We start from the raw sequence: 13934 nt of genomic DNA, 5'->3' as shown, positions 1-13934 counted from the left end.
TGGCAGTGAAAGGAAATTTAGTCAAATATGGAGTTTTTGGTAAATCATGTGCCACAGGTGATTGGAAATACCTTGCTTGCAGGATTGACTAACTGCCTGTCAAATTTTACTTTATATGTATCAGATTCTTAATTATATAAGGAAGAGGGTCAATTGAGTAATATAACAACAATTACAATTTCATTTAGCAGACACTTTCATCCAAAGCAATGTACATCTGAGAGCTGATATAACACAAGCAGGGATCTAGTCAGGAGAGAACAGCACAAGTAATTGCTGTAAAGCTAAGTTTTGAGTTCAATAGGACATAGATGCCAGAGGCAATGCATAGAGTGCACAGATTGCTTAGAAGCAAAAATTTATTTATTTATTTTGTATTTTTGTTTTTTCTCTTCCCTCAGTCCATCAAGTGTAGAGATGTTTGCGAAAGAGCTGGGTCTTTAGTCTTTTCTTAAAGATTGAGAGGAATTCTGCGGATTGAACAGAGTTTGGTAACGCGTTCCACCACCAGGGAACTACAGAGGAGAAGAGTCTAGCAAGCAATTTAGGGCCCTGTCGTGGTGGTGGTACCAGACACCTTTCATTGGCAGAGTGTAGGGAGTGGGAAGGAGTGTAGACCTGAATGAGGGAGTTCAGGTAGGTGGGAGCCATTTTAGTTGCCGTTTTGTAAGCGAGTGTCCGCATTTTGAATTTGATGTGGGCAGCAACTGGGAGCCAATGGAGGGATATGAACAGCGAGGTGACATGTGCTATTTTGGGCTGATTGAAGACCAGCCGTGCCTCTGTGCTCTGGATCATCTGTAGAAGTTTCAACGTACAAGTGGGGAGGCCTGCCAGGAAGGAGTTGCAGTGATATTACAAGAGCTTGTACCAGGAGTTGTGCTGCATACTCAGACAGGTAGGGTCTGATCTTCTTGATGTTGTACAGGGCACAACCAAGCAATTGAGACCATGTGAACCTTAAAGGTTAGTTGGTCATCAATCATGACACCCAAGTTTCGGCATACTTTGTGGGCATGAGTTGGGTTGATTCGAGCTGGACACTGATGTTTTTGTTGTAGAGAGGGATGGGCTAGGATGACAAGGAGCTCAGTCTTGGAGAGGCTGAGTTGAAGGAGGCGTTATTAAATGCATGCCGATATATTGGCAAGGCATGACAAGATCCAAGCCGAGACTCTGTGGTCTTTCGGTGGGAATGACAGGAAGAGCTGGGTATCATCAGCATAGCAATGGTATGGGAAACCATGGGAGCAGATGACTACGCCAAGTGAGGTGGTGTATATTGAGAAAAGAGGAGGACCAAGTACAGACCCTTGAGGAAACCCTGTGGATAAGCCATGCTTCTCCCCTCCAAGATACTCTAAAATATCTTGCTGAGAGGTAGGACATGAACCAGCGGAGGGCGGATGCTGAGATAACAAGCAAAGTGAGTGTGGAAAGGAGGATTTGGTGGTTAACTGTGTCAAAGGCAGCTGACAGATCTAGCAGCAAAAGGGCTGAGGACTGACAAGCAGCTCTACTGATAGGAGTGCAATCTCGGTAGAGTGCCCCCGCTTAAAGCCAGACTGATTCGGGTTGTTTTTCTCAGAAAGGAATTCAGAGATTTGGACAAAGACTGTGCGCTAAAGTATTTTTGATAGGAAGGGCAGGAGTGAAACCAGTCTGTAGTTTTCAACCTGGGCTGGGTTAAGTGTAGGTTTTTTGAGCAGCAGGGTGACTCGAGCTTGCTTAAATGAGACGGGGAAAACGCTTGTAAGTAGAGTGTGGTAGTTGTAAGTAATAGAAAATGTAAGTATCTGCTGTAGAGGTGATTGACTTTTTAAATTGTTTTTATTCTTTCCTTTGTTTTGTAGTATGGTGTTGTATCCTTTTGGCTCTACTACTTAATTACTCTTTGTATTAGATCAGGGTTCAAACCCCAAAGGGCTTAGAAGTGGTACATACCAACAGTCCGTAATTGGGGAATAGGTCTACCAAAGCATTTTGAGCCCGACCCATAGGGGGATGCCACAAATGTATATCTGAAAACCCAGTGGACAGAATTTCACCAAAATTGGTGTGCATGCTCTGGGGACAAGTATTAACCAAAATCTGAAGTGCCATGTTGATTGGTGCAAGTGGGTATTGCCTATCACATATTTGCTCATAACTCAAGATGCCTTTGAGCAATCCTGATTAAACTCACTGGAGACATCATGTCATATCGCCTGAATGTACACATCAACGTTTGTTCAAATCTAATGAAGGGGGGACAAATGGCGGAACTTTGAGTGCGCAATTGTTGAAATGCTGCAGGCTTTGTGATGATGAAGTAATTAAAACCAAATTAAAAAGTCTGCTGAAAAAGTCTGCTGAATTTCTAGTTGACATTGTGGGTGTATGTGATGTGCTATTGTGTGCAGCTTTGTATTTTGTATTATGTGTCCTGTGTGTTTTTTGCTTTGTACTGTTTGTTACTGTTTTGTTATATGTTTTAAATGTGACCTGCCAAAGGGACTGCAGATGAAAATTAGCTATAAGCTAACTCTGGTGCAATACATCAAATGGTAACATTTATGTTTAACACTGTACATGGTCCCAATAAATAAATAAGACAAAGTGCCCTGAGATGGTTTTTGTTGTGATTTGGCACTATATAAATATAATTAAATTGAACACATAAAATTTGGTCAGCCAAGGTGTAAGATCTTGATGATGATAACTCCTGAAGATTTTGAGTTTTCATCAAAAGCCGTTGCAATGGCAACACATTGTTCGCTACAAAATACAAAGCTGTTTTTAAGGGGCTAGACATGCTTGAAAACTCACAAAACTTTGCACACACATGACAGCTCTTAAAGTCTATAATACTGTATAGGTGGTGGGCATGGGTGTGGCAGAATGGCTCGACAGCGCCCGCAACAATATTTCAACGAAACAGCCCTTGCGCCATGTTAAACCTACATGTACAAAAATCGGTACACACATGTATCACGCCAGGACACACAAAAAAGTCTCTTGGACCCATCGCTTAAACCGAACAGTTTTGAATTTAGTGGTCAATTATGGCGATTTTGCATGCCTTGTATTTTAACGAACTCTTCCTACAGAATTCATTATGATGACCTCAAAATCAGTGTGTGTCATCTACACTAGTTTCTCTTGAGTTTTTGCTGAACACCCTTGCTGTGGCGAAGTGGCAAACTTTGACGTTTCGCCATGAAGCAGGAAGTTGCTGTAGCATGAATGTACATTGTCCAGCCTGCACCAAATTTCTCATGCTTGATAAGAACCTTGTCCTGAACACATCTACATGTCAATATTGAGTCATAGTCATAGCGCCACCTACTGACAACAGGAAGTCAGCCTTATATAACAAACATCATGTGATTCACATGGAATTTTCAAGGTGTGGTCTACAGTTGATATACAGCAACATGATGTTTACTTGATGGGTGTTCTCTAGCACCACATAGTGGACACTGGAAATGATATTTAAGTCCTTTGTGCCATGTTCGATAAGAGCTCAGTCCTGAACACATCTGCATGCCTGCAATAAAAGCCCTTCGACTGCGCTGCATCCCAACGTGCGCTAGGGTGCAAGGGCCCGATCATCGCTGCTTGCAGCTTTAATTGTGCATATATTTTTGTTTTGCCTTATATGTATGGTGTTTGTGGATTCACTATGGAAATAATAAATTATACTATACAGCAAACCAATGATGTCTAACTTTTTTGGCTTTTGACATCTTACAAAAAGCAGTGTGTAGTCGGGGTCACATTTCAGATGTCTAGTTGTTAACAACTCCACCAAATAGTGATTTTCCCCCCTAAACTTTTCACAAGGTTTCATTTTATTGAATGTTTAAATGACCCAATATTTCACCAAAAATCAAAGATTAGAGAAAAAGTCCAAATACTGAAAACAGATTTGTGTATTAGAACATTATTTTTTTCTTATGTCCTCTCCAATTAATCATCTAACCCCTCAGATTTATCTGGTGACCCTTTGGAGGGGTGCGACCCCTAAACATGGATCTGTGGAGCAGGCAAGAATGGCCAGCCATTACACCACTTACTGTACAACTTCACCAGCTCGACTAGATGCCAGAAGTAGTACATTAAGGGCCCTGTTTTAACTGCACAAGTGCAATGACAAGCGCAGTGTGGTAGGTCTTAGGTGCATGCACAGTGTGGGCGTTTCCAAACGCCCACACCATTTAAACTATGAATACTAACCACTTCAGAATCTCCACTTAACAGACTGCACTGCCACTGCTGCTGCCAGGCTGCTGCTAGTCAACAATGCGTACAGCTTGAAATTGAGGGTTGCCAGATCATCAGGTTGAGTATCCCCCATATCCTGCTCTTTCACTCATAATAGTGCACTTTTTTGTATAAAACCCACAAACCTGGCAACTTCGCAGAGATCCTACCATTAACATTACATGGAGTTAAAGCGGCTAGATTGTTTGAGATCAGTAAAAATATTGTATGGGACACTCCAGCAACACCTTGGAAATTGGTGTTCTTCTTTTTAATGTGTGGTTCCAGTATTGCTAGCAGCATATCAAACTGGACCCCTGACCTCCTGAAATAGACCTGGAAATCCAATCTCAGGATTGGATGGATCCAATATTTTCTTCTTTTCCTGCTGTCAAGAAGCGAGAGAACCACAAAGTCATCTGCACTGCTTGATGACTCCATTTTATCTCATGTTGTGAATTTTTGCAACAAATAGAATAATAAAATGCATTGGACCCTGTGTGCAAGGTTTCTTTATGTAACGATTTTTATCAGATGATGGATTAAAAAAACACACATTAAAAATACAGACTTGGTGTGCAAAAGCCTTATTGTGACGTGGACACAGGCCAATAGAAAAGAATAGGCCAAAAAAATGTAGGCATTTCTGTAGACCAACACAAGATAATCAACAGAAGTGACTTCATACCAGGAATAGACCTGGCTCTGGGATGTCTATTCACAGGGCAAAGTCCAGAACCAAACCAACTGTCTTTGTGCTGCTTCATTTGAATGAACCTCGCACCTGTCTGCACCTCCTCCCCCCTATGCACCGTGCACTCTGCGCTGGGCACCAAAATACCACACAGACACACAAAGCAAATTTCAAGATCAGTAAAATACCAAACTGTTGCACTGCTTGCACTCTTCATTGCACCTCCACAAAAATACTCTTAGGTAAAAATATTTGTTATTTATCATTAAAGACCAAAAACTATTATAAAGCAGTCTAGGCTGAAATTAAATGCTCAAACCTTTCCAATATGTTAATACGGAATGGCAATCAAACATATTTTTGTGTGCATTTTTTGCCAGCCCTACTTCAAAGCAGTGTATTGAAAATTAATGCATGCACTCTAACCAATGTGTGAAATCAATTTAAGCCGTGGTTTAAATATACAGTGTATTGTTCTTTCAACAAGACGCTGAGTCAACACAGTTATTCTGTTATTTAATGTCTGTTATTTAATAATGTTCATTTAACAGAGAGAGAGTGGCCGGCTCTGATAACATTCAATGGATGTATTAAGTGCAGGAAGAAACAAACTGCAGAACCAAGAAACCAGAAGATGGAGTGCAGAGGGGAATAGGGGAGCTTCATTTTTAAAACATTAAAGCAGAACATCATCATTTTCAACCTTCCAACATAATTTTTGCATGACGTTTTTCAGTATATTGATGACTATCCAGTCATTCTACTGACTATTCAAATAATCTTGTATGCAGTATGGATGAATTTGCTTGAGACAGGTAATTTCAAGTTGGCTGATGATGGCTATCATATTCACTTTGGCACTAGTCCGATTAATTTGGTCCAGACCAAGAAAAAAGGAACAAACAGGGTAAAAAGGATGCATCTTGTAGTATACTGTTATGTGAGGATAGTTAAGATGTGTTTTACCCACTTTTTTATGAGGAATTGCTAAAATAGACAGAGTAGGACACAAGGTCAACACACTGCTGTTTTAATTCCTTTTCACTTTCTCATCTAAAATAATAAGAAATAACGTGTTGGCACACATACAGTACCAGTAAAAAAGTTTGGACACTTTGGTTATCAGATGATCTTACATAAATATATAAGTCAAAATGTGCGTTACTTTATTGCTAAAACTTTTAAGGAATACATTAAAGTGCACAAAAAAATCCAACTCTGCACTCAAGAAAAGATTTACAATCCCACAAGTCTTACACCCTACACAACCAAACAAGTCATTGGTCATCGCCTTCCAAATTGACCCATATGAGTGTTGTGTGAGCTGCCATCTTTTTAACCAAATAGGTGACTTTTGGAAAAAACAAACCAACCTTGACTGTTGGGAGGGGACAGGATGCCATCAGGGGCCTAAACTGCAAGTTGCAAGCCCAACTGTACAGACTATAACAACATGCCACTTCTTTCTCTCTCTTGAGAGTCTGTCAGTCTGTCATATGCTGACTGGAGGTCCTTATCAAGAAAACAAAAACATAGGTTGATTGGGATTAGGGCACTCCCTAAAAAGCATGTTTTCAGAGAAATAAGTCCCGCCCAGGGAAAGAGTCATGTCCTATTTTATAGGTAATATTTATTAGTTAGTTTATTAGTAATACTAAACCCAGCATTACGGATTTTAGATGAGCAGAAAGTGTATGAAAAAGCTTATTAAAGCAGATACTTTTCATCTAAGGTATTCCAAAGCAGCTACAAGCTCCTGCATCTAAAATAGGTGAAGTAAATAAGAGACTAGATAAAAATTAGGCCAATGACGTGCTAAGAAGTCATATTAAGCTAAGTACAAATTGTTAGATACAAAATCAAAGCACATCACTGGAATACAAAAAGGTTCTATCAATGGTGTATTGTCATGTAATTTGTTGATATGTGACATTTTTATGTTTTAAGAACCACACACTGACCACTGACATTTGTGTTCTTCTCTTACTGTATGAAGAGTAATACCAATATAATAAATAATTAGAAGCATTTTAAAACATTTCACTATAACAGCAACAAATTATGCTGCTGATGCAGAAAGGAGAACTATAGAGGGTGGAAATGTGTAAATGTAAAATTAAAAAATTGACAAAACAATATTTTGTGAAGCATGTGATCAATATGTAACATGAATAAACTAGTAGGTATTGAGAGAGGACATTCATCTACCAAAGTTGCACAATCTTGTTGCTTTAATAATTTTTAAAATTTATTAATTAGTGATACACAGTCATGTTGATTGGCTCAAAAGCATTTTTAGAGAAAGCCTAAGGAAGGAACATCAGGGCTGTGAAAAAGATTCATTGTGCAAAATTGTACCACAACCACTAACCAACACTTGTGGACTCAAATCTCAATATTCTGTTTCAGCAACATCAGTGCAAAAATAGTACATCACACACACATCTACACACACAGTTAAGTAGCTGACCAGCACATAACCATAAATTATATGCATGCACACAAGTATCACACACGAACACAGCCCCCCTGACATTAGTATAACCATACCACTGCATCAGATGAGTGCAGCAAGGCTGTGTTTAAACATGTATGTAATATATCTGCAGTGTTTGAATCATGTATGTGTATCCTGCTTCTGGAAGGCACACTGCTCTTTGACAGTGATATATTCAGAGGATTGCCTATAGAAATACTGTAGCTTTAAATCTTATAGCCTGCACCTACAGAACAGCAATAATCATTCTTAACACAATTCATGTGACAAGCATGATGAAATAATCATACTCTCATAATATTAGGTTGGCAAAAGGACACAGTTTTTCCCTGTGACTTTCGGTAATTGTGGACATTTAGAAAATTTTCTGCGATGTGCTTCAACAAAAGTAGTAACAAAAAAGGTGAAGACCATAAACAGACACACTGACTATTGTCAGAAGACAGACTTGAAAAATTGTGAACCTATCTTTTAATAAGAAAAAGACACTGTTGAGCTGCAGGTTAATGGTCTGACAATGTGTGGAACACAGAGATAAGAGATGTTGGCTTCCGATGTATAAAAGGAGTCAGATAAGATGGTTAGAATAGTAATTAACAACCACATGTGCACAAGCCCCTGTGTACCCACATCATTATACAGCCACACACAAACAAGCAAACCTTTAGAATTTGTAAATGAATCTGTAATTAATTAAACTTGCATACTAATTGTGATGACCTTCTGTCATATTGTACCAGAAGACAATATTAATTATATATATATATTATACTACTGGGCAAGATTAGGTCCATTGTGTTCTAAAAGCGGAAAAGGTTTTGACAAGAAAGAAGAATGTGTGGAATAGCAAAGATTATCTGTTACCCTAACCCTAACCCTAAATTTGGTGGAGTACTCTTGAAGTCAATCAATCAATCAATCAATCAATCAATTTTTATTTATATATCACCAAATCACAACAACATAACCTCTTCATGGTTTTGTAATCTGTTGGATAGCACAGAATGACAGTGCTGAGACTGCAAGAACAGAACAGGAAATATCATCTTTGGATATATTTTTTAAATCAAAACAGCTAGCTAGCTGTCAACTGCTAACTGCTACCTGTCACTGTTACCAACATTCCAAATGAGAAATTGCACTGAGGAAGCTAACAGAAGAGTTATTTTGTGAAGACAAGAAGAGAAATTAAGGAGTCCTTGTTGGCGGTATTCTCTCTCTCTATCCATGAACTGGTGTGATGGTGAGGCAAACGATGTCTGCAGTGGCCTCTCCTAGTTCCAACTATGCAGTGTCTTTGTCCATGTCTACGTCTACATCTGTGTCATCATGTGGAGTGCAAGGAGTGAAATATGTCTATGATCGTCAGTTTCTTTTGGACATTCATAACAAAGGCTTTTGCTATGAGAAATACTGGCTTGGAGCGCTAAATCAGCTGAGCGTGCTTAGTCTGCTACACCTGGTGGACCCAAAGGAGACCAAGGCCTTGCCTGGAGCTGTGCCGGAGAGAAAACATCGAAAGCAGTGCGACAGGACATGGAAGCAGGGCAAGAGTGGAGGAGTGCAAGCTAGGCTAACTGTTAACCCATACAAACTGGCAGTGCCAAAAATCATGTTACCTAATGTTCTCTGGATAGCAAAATGGATTATATAACTTCCCCATCAGTGCTGGTCAGTCGTTGACATGCAAGAGCTGTCTACATCAAACTGAGACGTATTTTTCTCTGTAAATGCACTTTAATGCACTGTTTTGCTGACTGCTCGTTCTTTTTTTGTTTGTTTTTTTCTCTCTTGATTTATATGTTTTTATCATTTTTTAAAGGGAATTTTTAGATATACAGTATATATTTATCCTTTCTGTTGTTGTTGCAATGCTGTGGGCTGGGAGAAACAGCATTTTGTTGTTTTTTTTGTGGATGCAAATACACAAGAAAATGACAATAAACTAAATCTTGAAATCTTGTATGACCAGTTTCCTTTAAGTGTCTTGCAAAAGATGCCTTCATATAATTTCTGCTAATGGCACTCTTGTGTTCCAAGACATGTTTTGACCGATGTGTTTGTTTCGCCATTGTATTTGGCAAGGTAAATCACACTGACAGATGTGAAGCAGACACTGTTTGATGCTGTAGGTTTGTAGTGTGGCTTGTAAATGTACAAAATTTCTTGCAATTCTCACATGCCATAATTGTGACAAGGAAAGAAGCAGGTTATTCCATTGCAAGTTCTTACAGTAGTAACAGGGGGACTAGAAGAATCTGCACCAACAGGATAGTCTTTACATTTCTAGCTCTGTAATTAGAGAAAAAAGAAGGTCAAATAACTGTATTTTATAAATAGAATCAACAGAGAAAACATTCCAGTGCTTTTCAGCTATTTATGTATTGTCCTTACTCAAAGGAGATTAAGTGGTGACACACACATGAATAACTCTTGGTGGATCTATACTTAATCAGCTGCCTACCACAATTTTTGCAGACTATATCAAAGACTGAATCAAGCCAATCGGTAGGATAGGCTCTCTCCTGGAAGTTGCTGTACATATTTTGAGCTTCTAATTCAAAATAGAGGTACAATGAAAACTGGACACATGGAGAATACTGTCCTTGTCTGTGGGTTTCGTATAAAGAGTTTTTGAAATCTGATCACCCTGAATATAAACCTCCAAAATGGAAACTTCATAGGTGCTGTGTACCACATTAAACCTGATGATATGTGATGAATTCAGAGAGAATATCCAGTGAGGCTTCCACAGGAGAAAACTACAAAAATTGGTTATTGTGTAAAACAAAGTTGTGTTCTAAGTAACCCATGTACAGGTTAGCAAAATCAGGACCAAAAATAGAACCCATCCAAACCCTGTGAAGAAGAACTGCTTATCAAACTGAAAGAAAATTTTAGTCAAGACCAAACAATACCAAAAAATCAGTTGATGGAATGAGGAATATTTTTCTACAACAAGACCACATCCATAGTGACAAGATTTATTGATTTGATTTATTGATTGGGACAGTGTGCAGTTTTAAACATTAAAGATGCACTGCACTGGAGTTAGCTCGAAGCTAATTTGCATCCGTAGTCCCCCACAATCAACACAACAACAACAAACAGTACAAAACAAAAAATAAAACAAACAAACAAAAAAAACCCACACAGAACACACCATACAAAAAAAAAAGCTACACACAACAGCACATCACATACACCCACAATGTCAATTAAAAATTAATAATGTAAACTAGACTCAGTGGTCACACAGCTGATTGGTCTTTAGTTGATTTTTTAATTTGGCCTTGAATGTATTGATAGAACTATAGTTTTTCATATCATCAGGTAGGGCATTCCACTAAGTTGTGGCTTTCACAGAGAAAGCTGACTGTCCAAATGCAGTGTGACGAAATGGTATGGTACAATCTTGTATAGAGGATATTATGGAGGATCTAATAGAACTTACTGAGCAAGTGTACACAAAGTCACATAGTGGAGGAGGGGCCAAACCATTTAAAATATTATAAACAAAGCACAAATTTGAGAATAATCTAAAATTGTCAAAGCTCAGTAAATTGTATTTCTCCAGTACCCTACAGTGATGGAAATGCATTGGCTGAGGTTTCCAGACTTTTGATTTGAATGTTTGAATATTGATATCAGATAGACTATAACTGAAGTCACTGGCATCCTTTAGATAGGCTGGAAGTTGTACTTCAAGAGAGTGTAAGCATCTGTCCAACTATATTGACAAAGATGCTAGCAGACTGTAATTGGAGGCAACTATTGGACTTCCTAATGTTTTTTCTAAGGTCTTGTAAACATTGGGGAGGACATACATGAAAATCTTTGTTTAAAAATCTCATTTCAGATTGGGAGATATAATTTAGTTAAGGAGTCAGACAGAAAGGAATCAGTCTCTTTTTTGAATTCATTTGTAGGATCACCATTGGGTTTAATGTAAAAACCTTTATTGGTAAGTTGAGAATGTATCTCATTATCATAGAACTTTTTATCTATCAGAACAAGCCTCCCATATTTATCCACTGGCTTTACGACTATATCTTTCATTTCACTCATTGTTCCCTATGTTGTCCTTTTTAGAGCTGTTGTACCTTTTTGTACTATTTCAAACAATTCATCAATGTCCCTTCTGACTAGTTTACAAAGTAAGATTGAAGACTAGGTCTTGGTTCTGCCTCTCTAGCAGTTTTAGTTCTTAGTTCTCCCTTGTGTGTGTGGTTTTGTCCCCAGTTTGTCTCTCTCTGTGTTTGTGTGTATGCTGGGCATGGCATCCTGGTTTCCCTCTCCCACTCTTCAACCAGTGCACCTGCAGCTGATCATCTAATCAACTTAACATGCCACTGCAGCATAAAACCTCGGCTCATCCATCAAGATTCTGCCAGATTGTTCAGTCTACCACACGGTATCAATGTCAGGCCAAGTTGTAGTTTGTTGAGCTTCATACTAGTTTGCATTTGCTAATTCTGAGTCTCTCTGTGCACCAGGTTAACACTCCAGTCTGCCACCATTGCCTGCCACGAACAGCTTCATCTTTGTCATCTACTTCTGGTTTTGGATCCTCAACTCATCGCCTGCCCAGCTCTGCTGAGAAACCCATTCTCCAACCTGCCTACGACACAGAACCCCTCACCTGCTCCACTCCACTTGCTCCATCTGCCACTCTTTGCCCCTCTCCTACACTGGACTCTGGTGAAATCAACCAACTGTTTGCAATAAACCCTTTCCTAAACCACTCCTGTGTCTGTGTCCTGCATTTTGGGTCCTAAATTGAGTAATTATAACACCCGTTCAAACTGGCTATTAAAAGATCCCCTTCAATGTGCTTTCAATGCAAGTCAAGGGGACCATAATCCACAGTGTGTCCACACAGTCATTTAAAATGCATTTAAAAGTTTATCTAAAGCTTATGAGGCTTCAGCAGTCTGAGTTAGTCATATCAAGTGGATATCTGCCACATTTAGTCTTTTTAGCTTCAAATTCCCTCTTTGTGTTTCCTTGGACAGTGTTTCCGTGTTGAGCTGTGGTGGAAGTATAGTAAAAATCTTTGGCAATAAAAAGACTGTAACACTGAAAGATATCTACTTAGTTTGACTCATTTGGATGGTTCTCTGAAGCTTCATATTAGCTTCAGATAAACTTTTAAATACATTTTTGCACAGGAGGAGGACTGTGGATTTTATCCCCCATCCCTTACATTGTAAAGTGCATTATGAAGGGCTCTTCTAATGGTCAGTATGAACAGGAGGAATGATTACAGCAAAAAAACATGTTTCAATGTTCATATGGTCACCTGACTGTTGTTTTCAAGCTATAATATGTAATTATCCTGCATTAAAATGTCTAAAAACGACTAAACCTATGTTATATGTTTTGTTGAGTCGTGTACTTAAATTATTCCAAATGTTTCCAAAAATTTTCAAACCCAGAGAAATCCATGATTTTAGTCAAGGTAACGGTCCGTTTAATTTGGTCGTCTGTCAGTGGTGTCATACCCCCTCTACCAAAGAGTAGCGATAATCATCTTGTGCATGTGCATCGGCGTTGTGGTTGCCCATCACAATGGCATCTACCAAAGTGTATACGCATACATGATGATACATTGACTTTTTTTTTCAGTTTTAAGCCACACTTTGACAGTAAACTTTTTTAGATCTTGGTTGTTTTTAAGTATATCTTTTAACTGGATGAATGATTTTAGTCATTGGATCTTAAGTTATCCGAGAAACAAGCTGAGCAAACATTGCCAGCAGCTCAGCTCGCAGCCCCTCTTGGACGTCCTGTGCCAAACAGCCTCTGAGAAACATTGATTTTTTACCAGGAAACTGCTTTATTCTGTGTTTTTACCGATTTTAATCCCCCTGTACGTTTATTTTGGAGAGGAGACATCTGCAGATAATTCAGCTCCTGATAAAAATCTCCTGAATGTTTTATATCTTAAATTGCAAGAGAAACGAGATGAGCGAATATTAGCAGCAGCTCGGCACGCAGCCCCTCCTTCGATCCTGTGTCCGCCAAACAGTGTCAGAGAAACACTGATTTTTAATGTAAAACTGCTTTATTCAGTGTTTTCACAAGTTTTAATCACTGAGTCTGTTTGTGTTGGAGAGGAGAAGACCACTGCTGATAATTTAGCCCCCAGTATAAACCTCCTGAACGATGAACACTGAAGGAATCCTAACTGGGAGAAGCTGGTTGCCTCTTTTCATGTGACCTCAATAACAGGGCAATCATCATGATAACTGAGCACAGTGAGAGTATAGACAGTGTAAATGCAACAGAAAAAGCAATCAGAAAAGTTAGTACATAAGTTAGTACATCTCTGATGGACACAGAAGTACAATTATAACCCAATACACAAGATGCATCTCATCTCCTCTACAAAAACAAACATGACAACCACATGAGGAAGCAGCTTTAATTTCTGGTTGCCAGTGCATATCATATCTTTCACTTACAAGCTGCCAAAATAGTGCAACATTACAAAGT

At 38.9% G+C, this 13934-nt stretch overlaps 1 long non-coding RNA gene across 1 annotated transcript; it reads left to right on the top strand.

Moving 5' to 3' along the window:
- Positions 1-11663: 11663 nt before the first annotated feature.
- LOC137177303 (uncharacterized) lies at positions 11664-12180 on the top strand. The gene is made up of 2 exons (XR_010926065.1): positions 11664-11850; positions 11933-12180. It is a non-coding gene; the product is annotated as an uncharacterized lncRNA (long non-coding RNA).
- Positions 12181-13934: the final 1754 nt, after the last annotated feature.

The sequence above is a fragment of the Thunnus thynnus genome, chromosome 24 (assembly GCF_963924715.1).
Source record: "Thunnus thynnus chromosome 24, fThuThy2.1, whole genome shotgun sequence".
In the NCBI taxonomy this organism is placed as follows: domain Eukaryota; kingdom Metazoa; phylum Chordata; class Actinopteri; order Scombriformes; family Scombridae; genus Thunnus; species Thunnus thynnus.
Note: the sequence above shows the minus strand (reverse complement) of the source record. Positions and strands in the feature narration are given on the sequence as shown.